This window comes from Lissotriton helveticus, chromosome 2_1 (genome assembly GCF_964261635.1).
Source record: "Lissotriton helveticus chromosome 2_1, aLisHel1.1, whole genome shotgun sequence".
Taxonomy (NCBI): Eukaryota; Metazoa; Chordata; class Amphibia; order Caudata; family Salamandridae; genus Lissotriton; species Lissotriton helveticus.
Window position 1 is genome coordinate 1,121,043,008 of NC_136059.1, and position 12,832 is coordinate 1,121,055,839.

General features: G+C 43.8%; 1 protein-coding gene across 1 annotated transcript in view; it reads left to right on the top strand.

Annotated features, from left to right (window-relative positions):
• The first annotated feature begins 3,930 nt into the window (after nucleotides 1–3,930).
• Nucleotides 3,931–12,832, top strand: part of HACD4 (3-hydroxyacyl-CoA dehydratase 4) — a 166,638-nt gene continuing 157,736 nt past the window's right edge. The window contains exon 1 of the mRNA XM_078675947.1: nucleotides 3,931–4,178. The gene's annotated coding sequence lies outside the window, so the exon portion shown is untranslated. The remainder of the gene's footprint in view (nucleotides 4,179–12,832) is intronic.

Consider the following 12,832-nt stretch of genomic DNA (forward strand, 5'->3'; position numbering starts at 1 on the left):
TATGGGCTGGGGCTATGCCATCTGATACTGACTCATTTTTCCACCCCTCATTTATCACTTAAAAGTTTGGGAAAAGTGCCCACCTGAACCAAAATGATCCCTTAAATGCCCTCTTGGCATAGCCATTTTTTTTATTTACAAAGCAGAAACATTGCAGGTAGATTTATCATTCTTTCATGCAGAACAATGCAGCAAGCCAGCTTGCTGTGCTTCATGAAAAGTAAAAAGCAAGAATGCTCCATACTTACCATTATATAGCGCATTCCTGTCATTTCCCCTTGCTGGCCCACTATTGGCTGCCTAGCGCCAACGCAGGCACTATTGCTTCATGTTGCAAGGGTGCCTGCATAGTAGGCAGGATTGTTTTTGTACAGGAAGGGATACCGGCCTGCACAAAAACAATCCTGAAAGGCATTTTCCTCTTTCATATTTCTCCTCGCTACGCCTCACATGGGGGGGGGGGGGCATAGCATTTTGACACATTCCCAGGTCTACCACTAGTGGTAAATCTGGGAATACGCTAAAATTCATGGGTGGGTGCATTGGATTACCTACGCTTGACCCATGTAACGCCTCCCTGCCGCAGATTAACTCCAGCCAGCGACTTGCGCTGCCTTGCGTTACTCTAGATTTATCAAGCCACGCAGGGCCACACAAGGTGCGTATGTGGTCTGATAAAACTAATTTTAGGTTTTGTGTCACCCTGCATCCCTTTCGGGGCCTACGGTGGGGCAAAACCACTGATAAATCTGGCCCTGCATCTTTCAAACGCATGCAGAGTTTTAGAGAGGGATACAAACAATTGGGCAGTTGCAAGTGCAGCGTATTATGGAATTACACATTTAACTGCAGAGCAGACAGTACACTCACTGTACTTACCACATTTGTGTACTGATACAATAGAAAATTTGATGGAGGATAACTATAGCTCACCTTTGTGAACTAGTAGCTATAATTAAGGTTATGTTTAGTATCTCTTTGTTAACACTTTCGGTGCTCATGACGAGCTCAGCTCGTCATGAGGCACGGTTGCTCTGTGCTCATGACGAGCTGAGCTCCTCATAACCGTCGCAACGCTCATAATTTCCCTGATGTGCTGAACGTTCAAAAACGGTGAGCTCCGCTCGTCATGACCACAGCGCCACCGTGCAGCGTGACGAGCCGAGCTCGTCACAAGCACGGCGGCACCGTGCACGGCCCCCCTCCCCCGCTATGCAGGGAAAATTAGCCCCGCAGCGAAGGGGTTAAGGGAAAAAAGTATCATGGAAGATCAAGTGTTTCAAAGCCTCGTCAGGACTACAAGGCACTAGACAAATGATACAATAAAATATAATTCCACTGACACAAGCATATTTTGTGTTAAGCACATTAACTGACTGACTCATTACATTTACATTGAGCTAACTAGGCAGAAAGGGTGTGATCAAAACAATTTGAGTCTAAAACACGGAATTCTGTAATCCCCGTTTAAATGGCAGTCTCTAATTTCTTTATAATCGCGAATTGTGAGCATCCAGTCGCTAATTAAAAGATGTCAGAACTTGACTGTTATAAGTTATTACAGCTGGGTTTTGACGTCGTAATGCCTGATGCCAGAGCTAGCAGTCGAGATGAAAAGCATGTCAGGTCACAGAGCATTATTGAAGCTGCTGTATAAAGCAACGGAAATGGAATGTTGCTTTTCTTTCTTCTGCTCTATTTTTCAGCTTGGAATGACAGAGAGAACATGTTTCTTGTTTTCACTCCTTATATAGTTATGCAGAAAGATTCTAACTTTTCTCTGTTTCTACACATTCCAAGTTTGTGCAGCTTTAAAAACAAACGGACTTGTATTAAACTGTTTCTAGCAGGTTTTTGGTTTGTTTAATTTTGCACTAGATGTTCTATTTTATTCTTCATTGTTGCAAAAATGCTTGTTCTTTCATATGAAAAAGCTATGCTCCAAGGTTTTAAGTGGTTTGTGGGAAAGGTGATGGTGTGACGATGTATTATATGGGATAAAGTAACCCCTGACGCACATTATAAAGATATTGCAAGTCACCTCTGAGTTCCCTAACCTTATTAAGGAAATTGGCCTTCTGCCTTCTTCGTCTATATGGTTATGGAACCCCTCGGTCACTTGCAATAACCTTATAATGTACAGCAGGGGGTACTTTATCCCTTATATAAAATTGTTCCTACCTTACAATGGGATAATAATACATATGGGTGGTGTGTGCCCAGGTTTTCATCTTTAATTGACTGCCTGTAGACTCCCAGGAGAGCTATGTGATATAAAACGTGGCATAATGTCTTCACCAAGTCCCTCTCAAACTCCACCATTTTATCACTACTGTCATGAAATACTGTCTACATTAGTCTTGGAAGCAGAGAGAATGGCTTACAACAGTAGAATAGCCAGTGTGTCATGGACTCCCTAGTGCAAGGAAAGAAATGCCCTCTCCTTCCCGCTCCCCTGCTGTTTGATTTATAATATACAGCCATAATCAGATTTCGGAGGGCCCCTCAAGCCTCTGGACCAGGATGCCACTGCACCTGCTCCACCAATGGAAGATAGGATGTAGTGTAAGGGTCAGAGCTGCCGAGTTTGGTACTGGTGAACAAGGTTCGATGCTCAGGGTCGGCTCAACATCTTGTAATTCTGGGCAACTCACTTAATCTCACCATGCCTGCAAATATGAATGTGTCCTTTTGTAATATAACTGGTGCTCATGTAAAGAGCTCCAATACATCTCTGTCCAGTTTACCCTATATAAAACTGCAAAAGCAAAACGCCATGGCCCCTTGCTTGGAAAGCATTCGTCTCGCTATCTTACAAGGCTCCCTGTTTTTACTTTTTACTGATTTTTACAGATAAATACAGACAAATACAGACAGAAACCCATTTATTTTCCTTATTATTATCTTCAACATTTTTTAATTCCATTTAATTCACAATAGGACAGTACGAAGTTGCATAGGCCTTGCGCCATACAGAATGTGTAACATAGTACAAAATAATTAATTGAATTACAATACATAGAACATAATAGAAGTATAGCTGATTACCAAAAATAGCTTTGTACAAATAATATATATGACAGGCACAAGTAGCAGCCTCATATAGAATTACATGATTGGTACTGATATCGAAGGCCGTGGTATTGGGTGACAGTATTTCCTTTTTGTATTTATATTTAAATGTGGATGAAAGGGAACTTTGAGGGGTTCCAAATGCTGTCAAGTCATGGCTGCCAAGCGAATAACAATGCGGATTGACATACTAGATGTTAAAAAATAAAGGAATTTTGGTAAAAGGATTAAACAGCAGTAGATATGCACAAGGTTAATACTAAAATATGTATGTTTTCATATAAGTGCTTTGATTTATCATCTGTGGGTTTTCATATCATTGAAACCTTCCAGGCATTCAAGCACGAGTGCACTGTTATCAGTTAAATAAATGTGGAAATATGCTAGTTTCAGCTAAAAAAAAATAACGAAACCCAAAATAAATATGGATTAATACACATAAAATTTGCAAAAAATAAATATGGATGAATACAGACTGAAAAGCAAAAATGAAAAAAACACATCATAAAACCCGTAGCCCTAATTATTTTACCTGACTGTAGCGGCTGTACGGATTTTAGAGGTTTAAACTGAACAGCAGAGGGGGCAAAGAACCCGGACTGTTAAAACATCACCTCCTTCCAAAACGTGTAAAGCAGAAAGTAGCGGTGCTGGAGATATGGGGAATGCAAACATTGAGAGTAACTCAAATTTCAGAAACCAGTCACCCCCTTGCTCTTAGGTATCAGTAGGTACCAGTAACTTAATGTATTCCTCCTCTTAAGAATGTTAAAAATCCATGTGTGTGTCATGGGGCGGGAGGGCGTGTTGGAGGGGAGGGGCAGCTTTCCCCTGATGAGCGAGCATGTTCTGAACTGCACAGATCTGGGAGTTACCAAAATACAGGAGTTTCTGAAACTGGCTGCCGGCCAGCACGCCTCCCCTCTCCTCGCGTGAAGAGCTTTCAGTGCTTTCGCTGGTTTCTCTCGTTTTACTGATTTTAAAATAAACCATGTCATTTATCAACTGAGTGGCGACCGCTGGCTCATTTTTGGACTTTTGTAACCCTGTTGGAGGCCAGGCTGGGCTGCTGCGAGTGTTCCCTTGGGAAGAAGGGTGTTTTGAAGGTAAGCGCCACCCTGTTTGTGTCTAGCAGCGAGCGGCGCGTTCTCTGTGCACATAAATTAAAATATGACACATCGCTCTGAGAGTTCCTCTTTAATAATCATACAGCCTGGTTTGCAAGTCTTAAATTCTTGTTTGACGCACTTATTTATTATTGACGCGCCTAAATCACATCCGTGTGACTGCAGTGGGCTATTGGAAGGTTATTGTGTATTCTCACTGTGCAGTTTCTTTGTTTTTCTTCTGCATTCCCCTGTTGCACATTCTAGCGGAACGGTTAAAAGTGGTTTTCATTGGATCCCATCAATGTTGGCGTATGTGAACTATCAATATTTTATATGCGACTTGGAATTACTTCTTGGCATCTTTTGGTTTTATTTTGTATTTTTTATTTAACAATTGAATTTGTATAGTTTTTCTTTTTTACGTTGAACACGTGCGTGCCCCAAAGTCCAAAAGTTACATGCCACAATTTGAGCAAGAAAAAAATCAAAAATACATTATCTGTCATATCTGCCATATTTATCAAAGGGGTGCTTCTCCCGAGGCGCAAGGGTGACACCACACTGAAGCCATATTTCTCAAGCCAGGCAAAGCCACCTTGCCTGGCCCTACATGGCTTGATACATCTGGAGGAACGCAAGGCAGCGCAAATCGCTGCGTTGCGTTACTCTGCCCAAGGGAGGCGTTCCATGGGTGGTGTGTGGGTGTTCCCACGCATCCACCCATGGATTTTGGCACATTCCCAGATTTGCCATTAGAGGTACACCTAGGAATGTGTCAAAATGTTACGCCTCCCCATGTGCGGCGTAACAAGGAGAAATATCTTTATTTCTTCTAGGTTTTTTCCTCTTTCTAGGTGTGCTGCACTCTGCAGCAGGGGCAGCTCCTCCATGAGAGCGGAGGAGTATTTATTTATTTATCTGTACGTTTTGTATAGCGCGAACATGACCCAATTGGGTATCAGAGTGCTTTACATAAGGATGACGAAGAAAAAGGAACATAGTTCAAAGACATACCAAGTAACAAGAAGGTCAATGTGTCACAAGAGTAAAAATTACATAGTGGAGGGAAATAGGTAGCGGGCAATTGCAGCAGGAAATGTAGGACAATATAAATCAAGAACAAAAGTGACGTGTCGTCCCACATACATTTACGTCGTACCCCAGAGATGAAAATTTAAATGGTAATTCATTACCATTTTATTTTTCATCATCCCGTCCTGAACTGAGTGGCAGGATGGGGCGGGGCCCGCGGAGTGGCAGCAGGGAGGATTAATGGGCAGCGGGCTGCCTGTGCACTGTTTGAAGTGTGCATGTCTCTCTGGTCGGCCGTCTTGTGACGGCCAGCTAGACATGCATACTTTAATCCTTTCAACTCAGCTGGGTTGAGAGCAAGTGCAGGCCTCCAGTGCACTGGGGAGCACCAAGAGAGGCCGCTCCCTCCAGTCAGGGCGCTGCCCGGATGCTGGTTAACAGCATGTGAGCTGCGCCAGGATTGGTCAAGGGAGTTTGCAGGTGCCTGCTATGCAGTCGACGGAAGAAGTGGTCCGACTTCCGGAGTGAGGAAAACGTGTAGGGTAAGTGTTTTTTTTAAATGTATTTCCAGTTGACCCCCCCTTGTAGATGCCAGCCGCCACTGTTCTGCAGCACACATAGAGGTAGGAAAATGCCTCTCAGGATTGTTTCTGTGCAGGAAGGCGTCCCTTCCTGCTCAAAAAGAATTCTGCTTACAACGCAGGCACTATTGCACAGTGATACAAGGGTACCTGTGTTTGTGTTAGGCAGCCAGAAGTGTGCCAGTGCAGGGAAAGGACAGAAATGCACCATATGATGTTAAATACGGTGCATTCATGCCCTTTCACGCGGCACAGCACAGTGGCTTGCGGTGTTGTGCTGCGTGAAAGTATGATAAATATACCTCTGGATAGCCAAATATTCAACTTGTAACAGTTCTTATATTTCACTTCAGATTTATGTCCTGGAATCTTGCTTCACAAATCGCTATACATCTGAAAGTGTATGAACTAGTTTATTTGATTATTTCATGACAGTGGTAACGTGTAACACACACATTCTGCGGCCCCAGAACACTTTGCAGAGGGATGCCACAGGAGTGCCTAAGTGTGCGTCACAGTGGTGGGCTCATGTGATCACAAACCACAAGTGGAGTTGGGAAGTGGTTTTCTGATTTCAATTCGGTACCCCCCTGGTGTGAGAGATAGATGGATGAGCCTTCGTGACAGCATCCCTCTGAGAACCTGGAACATGTCGAATTGCAGTTCTTGTATTCTCCACCCGAAATTCCATTCCAGGCAAAGGTCAACAGCTCCCTGACTGTGTCCAGTGTACTGAAACAGAATACACAGAGTTCTATGTCCAGGATTCCTCCGGGATCACCAGCACATGAAAAGTTAAGGGGGAAATCATTTGTGCTTAAACTGTTTGGACCACCCTTTTCTCCTTTTATGGCCACACGGCAAAGGGAACAAATGAATGGTTGGCCTGCATTAACACCAGGTTTTTGTCATGTAAAACACTTCTACAAAGGAATATTTCCTATTTTTAAACGTACTGTTCACTTTCCATTCTGATTCTCAAAATAGTTTTGTGTGATTGGGAGTGGATGCAGAGTAGAAATGCCGCAGACCCGGTGTCTGTTTCACAGCTCTATTGCTTGTGGCTGTGGTGGAAGTTAGCACTGAACAAAAAAACACAACATCCCTAGATGGCATTTTATGTTTTGTGAGGGGGGAATAGGAATTGTGCATAGAACCATTCCCATTCATACTAATACTTGTGTTAATACTTTCCAGCTTCCTTCTAAGGAAGACAGTTGCAGGATACTGATACATCAATCTGAAGGCCAGGACTATTTCTTTTTTTTAGGTCGAGCCTGGGCAGCGCGTGCGATGCTCTACAAGGCATGCTGTATTGTAGTATGGACTTGAAGCTCCGCCCACTCTCTGCCCATATTTTTCATTGGCTTGTGTGATTGTCCTTTGGAAACTGGCTTTTCATTGGTCAATAGGCTTAGTAGTCCCTCCTTAGTATTGCCTTGTTTCAATTTGTAATCCCTCATGACAACACTCGCTAGTACATGTGTTGTTACTCAGTAGGCTTTAATTACATCCTCCGAGCACTACTTTGCTAAATGGTTTTCTGCCCTACTGTTGCATTCAGGACAAGCTCTCTTGCAAAACATGTTGGCCCTTCTCCCTTCTTTAGACACAGGCTAGTTTGAAAGACATTATCATGATAGTGCGTCATGGGGCGCTTTTACAAAAGAAGTATTTCTTTGTCAACTTGACTAACAAATGCTTTTTGGTGCGCCCATTCAAAAAAGAGAAAGGGGCTGGGAGCCCGCAGAAAGGAAAGAAAACAAAAGGAAAACTTTACTGCAGCTCTCACTGACTCAGCAGAGGGGCCGATACTATAATATTCACTGCACTACAGAGAGTCGCCCCATAATGCTTTGCGGGCCCCTCTATTCAAAACACATTTTTGCCCATAACTCTGCCTGTGGTGGTCCTAGTACGATGGGACCACCACAAAATCATTATGCACTGCATGCTTTTCCTTTCTAGGTTATCTGGTCCTCACCTAAAGGTGGGGGAATCCCAAAATAATCACCTTTCCCACTGTGAGATTAATTTTAAATACAGTCTTCCATAGTTGGAGCAATTGTCTACAGCTGGAAGGATGTGTTTAAGATAACTTTTCCTCTTTCTTTAGACGAGCCACGTCTCAGGTGCGCAGCTGCCACTAAAGTGAAATCACAGCATAGAGCGGTATTACAAAAAAAATCATTTGATTGTCAACGTGACAAACATGCTTTTTTTTTGTAAAAGCGCCCTATACTACGTTTTCACTTTGATCGCGGCTGCCCCCTAGATCGGTTTAAAGAAAGGGGCAGTGCGCTGCCATTAACATGAAAGCACGCCATGGGACGCGTTTACACAAATTGCATTTGCGAGAGTTTAAGTTATTGAAAATGCCAATAGCTCAAACTCTCATAAATGCGAGACCTATTGCATTACAAATGCTTGCCCTTATTTAAGTCCATTCTGCTAAATGCTGAAATGTACCTTTTTTTTTTTTTTTTTTTAAAAACCTTTATTGTGCATTTACGGATTACAGCTGCGGGCCCACAACCAATCTGGCCGGCCTCGAAAAGCAAAGCATTGTACATAAAACAACCATAAGAAGCTCAGCAGACCCCGAAAAACAGAAATAGCAATATTCGAAATCTCACGTAAGGGGGAAGCGACCACTGAGCGCAGGAGGAAATAAGGTTCATTTTCTAAATAATAAGATAAGAAGGATCAGAGACCATGCAGTCCATCAGAAAGAAAAACACTGAGTGGGCAATTCACACAGCAGGATGTTAACAGAGCAAAGGAGTCACAATCGGGATGGCGACCCAACATTATACTGGTCAGGAGGAAAGAACGTACACTCAAAGGTCGTACCCAGCATTACCCACCACACACACGTAGAACCACCGCAAGAATGAGAATGAGGACACCCAAAAGATAAACAGCAAGTGGCATAACACCCAGTCTCTATACTGACCCAAGATAAGGAAGAAAAAAGAAGAAGAGCGGAAAAAAGGAGAAAGAAAAAAAAGGCCCATAGAAACCGAAACTGACAAAAACAAAACCCCTCCCCCCAACCCCCCACCCTGCACGCATGTAGAGGCTACGGCCTACCCCCCCCGACAGTGTGCCTGTCGCCCAAAAAAACAGTACCCGAAATTTAGAGAGAGAGAAGAAAAGAGAAGAAAGGAAAAAGAATATATATAATCAAACTGGAGGAGGGCAAATCACACACGCAGGCTCCCTGTCTCCCCGGCCATGCATATATCGTCTACCCCAAAAGCCACAATAAACAACAATAATTGAATAACATGGTAAGAAATGGGGAGAATCATCATGGACAGCTCCAAAAAGTATAAAACAGGAACGCGCAAAACCGCTCCTCCGCCAGCCAAACCCAAGTCAATTGAGAAAGAAATTCCCCTAGCCCTGGCCTGATCTTATAAGCTCCTCGAGGTTCGCCCGCCGAATAAATCCCATCCCAGACGATCTAGGAGAGCAGAATGTCCACACTTGATAAAAGAGCAACATGGAAACATAAAATGAACAAAGCCGATCAACCACAGAGTCATCTTCACTTATAGCCCTCTCCCCCAGGTCCGTCTCAGAACCCGCAGTCCACAGCAAGCATACAAGGGCGAGGAAGAAGGAAGCAGCCATAGGAATCAACAATGGTGGAAACAATGTCTGAGTCAATAATGGCAGTACAATAGGCGAGTCCACTATCCTCTGCCGGGAAAGGAGTCTTTCAGGATTGTAGAGGTGGACATACATCCGTTCACGAGAACCAACAAAGTCTTGGGTCCTCCGATCTCCATCACACCCGTGCGCAGGCATAGTACTCCCCTCAAAAACAATAACGGGCCGTCCCTCACGGACCGGAGCGCCATCCGACCAGAATCGCCCCGGTATGGGCGTAATATCGTCAAGCATCCTCCCCAAAGCCTGGGAACCAACCTGCAGATCGAATTGTAAGTCGTGGAGAGCAGCCAGAAGATCAATGCGAGAGAACACGGGCTGTGGTTCCCTCCGCATAGCATCACTCGGCAGCTCGCAGTCCCAAACCCAGTGTGATTCAAGAGGCAGGGTAATGTGCTGCAGATCGTTCCGGCCGCCATTAGACGATCCATCTTGTGGGGAGAGTGGAGGCAGGACAAAGACGGGTACGGCTCGGATACACAATAATCCGACACCCGGGGGGTCGCGAAACTCACATCCAGGGAGCGGTACACAGTGACGGCAGTCTCCACTCCGAATCAGCGCCAGCGGAAAAACCGGGAGGGCCCCAGAAACACCGGGCAGAATCGAAGGCAGAGCGGAGACAACGTACCCACAGCGCTCCACAAGCGAATGGTAGTCCTGACGAGCTCCCACCTCGAGGAAGCAGTCCGGTAGCTTCTTTCTTGAAAACCAGAGCTCATGCCAGAAGTCTGCCCCCTCAGTAATCACAGCGTCCGGCGGACCGACTCCGCCGAGGCTCGGCCGGCCGTTGTTGACACGCTAACACCCGGCCATATTGCTCGGCCGAGGTCGCGGTTGCAGGATCGCTGGGGCCGCAAAACAGTCTTACGGATATCTCCGGGTAGAAGGCCGGCAGAGGCTGCGGGATCGCGCGTGCGAGGTCAGCGCAAATTCACCGTCACCCCGCTACCGTGCAATATCAGGATCATGAGCAGGATGTCCGTGCGGGGTGCGGAGGCTCGAGGAGCCGGGAGCCTACACTTCCAGTCCGGTCGCCATCTTGGCTCCTCCCCTAAATGTACCTTTTTCGATGGTGTTATAGTGAAGCAGGTGTACTATCTCCATATCCAAGAAACAACTTTTATTATTATCACATTCAACTGCACTTATTTTAATCTTAAAATCTGCACACCTTAGTTATAATCCCGACTTCATCACATTACTCAAATATTGTATGATCATGGCAAATTGTGCCATCTCTTCGTACCTCAAACTGTAAATATGTATAATATAATGTTTGGAATGTAAAAACGTCTTGAGTGCATACTGTATGGTTAAATTCCCAATTGCATGTTCCCTACTTTCATAATCTTATTGCTTTTTTGTGGTTTTTGGTTTCAAACAGCCCTGGCACATGCGCCCCTGGTCTGTGTGCCGCATCTGACGTTCTGGATGCCTCTGCTGATAGGTGTCATGCCTTTGTGCCAGAATTTACAGGACTTGGGTTGTTTTCACGAGATCTGAAAATTTGTGTTAAGTAAAGTGAAAACATGCAGCGCTTTTTGTACAGTTTTGCCTGTCTATGACCAATAAATTAACCCAGAATAACGTTAATGATATTATAACATTAGACTTTTCCCGTGCGGTCATTGTATGTGTGGTCAAAATCTGTATGCATTGGCAGCCCGTATACTGAGAATCAGTGAACCCATCTTCTGACTCTGGCCTTTTACCACTGCTGCTTGTCTCCTCAGCCAGCAATTTTCATCTTTGAGGCAGTGCATCATTTGTGGCAGTTGGAGGTGTGGGGTTTGAGGTGTCTGACCCGCCATAGTTGTTCTAGGCTTTTTTGTTGTGCTTTTTAGAACCTATTGTCAGGGGCGTAACACAGGCCCCCGCAGCCCACGCGGTGCGGGGGGGCCCTAGTTTCAAGAGGCCCCCTCGGCACTGAACTCTGGCCGGGAGAGCTCCTGATTGAGCCCTGAGGGGGCCCCCCTAAGTACCGTGCAGGGAGGACCCCTCACTTTTCGTTACGCCAGTGCCTATTGTGACAGAAGAAGTCGCTTACTTGAAAAAACAGACTCACACACGTGATGAGTCTGAGCATTAAGCATAGGTTTCATACCACCAACAGTACTGTGAGTGTTATAGGTGATGAATATGTATGGAATGTTTTACACCTCACAAGGTATCGGTCAGAACAGTTATAAGGTAAACATACCAATAGTGCCACTTGTATAGCACACATGACAAGCTCAGTTGCCTTCTTTAGAGTATGAAAATAATAATTAAGAATAATATTTGCAAAGAAAACATCAAATTATTATTCCTAATAATTGATGGTTATGAGTGATAGCTTGTTGGCTGTGAACAGCATGCTAATCTCAGCCTTGCTTTCTGCATTGTATTATCTGGGGCAAATCCTTTGTTCTACTTGTGTCTTAAGTCTCTTGACTGCCAAAAGCAGGAGCACTCAATAAAAGGCTAGCTCCTAGCATAGAGCAATATTTGAGAACAGGAATTCCATTTAAAAATCACAGTAGTCAAAAATAATATAACATTTCTGCTTTTACGCTGTTCCGAATATTCCCACAGTGTTATCCTATTTCAGTTATCCATGCTTAGCCAACATTGTCCAAAAGTTCATGGTATTTGAATTGGATTAGCGAAGAGCCTTTTCTCCTGGTCCCACAGGTCCGGGAGCAGCCAGTGACTACTAGGCACTTCTCCTATGAGTAAGAGACAATAATAGTACTTTTAATATGTGGGTTCCTGCAATCTCTGTATGAAATCCTGTCTCTAATTTTCTTGTTACAGGCGACTTGTGACAAACCTAGGGCCAGATTTATATATTGACTGAAGGACCGTCGTTCCACCATGGGAACGGAGTAAACTATTAGCAAACTTGTGTCTTGCAAACAAATATAAGGATTTCATGCAATTTAGGGAAAAGCAATTTGTAAAAATGTAAATAAAATTTGATAAGAGAAACATTTAGTCCTGTTGCTTTACCTTTTTTAATCAAGTTCATCACATTGACTAGATCTTGCATTGAAATATACATTTCTCTACCTTAGAATATAATAAAAAGCTCAAGATGTTTCTGGGCTGTTAAAAGATAATTAAATAATGTTTGATTGTATTGTTACTGTTTCCTGTCTATACAATTTGTTTTAATATTTTGCTAATTTGGATGAACTTCTACAGTCTTTGAAGCTGGGTATGTTATTATCTTTAAAAATAGAGTCTATTTTGGCACAATATTGTTTTAATTTTAAGATAATTAGCTGAGAGTTTACCAAGCTTGTTTTGACCACCATAATATTTAGCATTAGCTGTCAGTAATTAATAGCAAAACACACAATTAATAAGTGATTA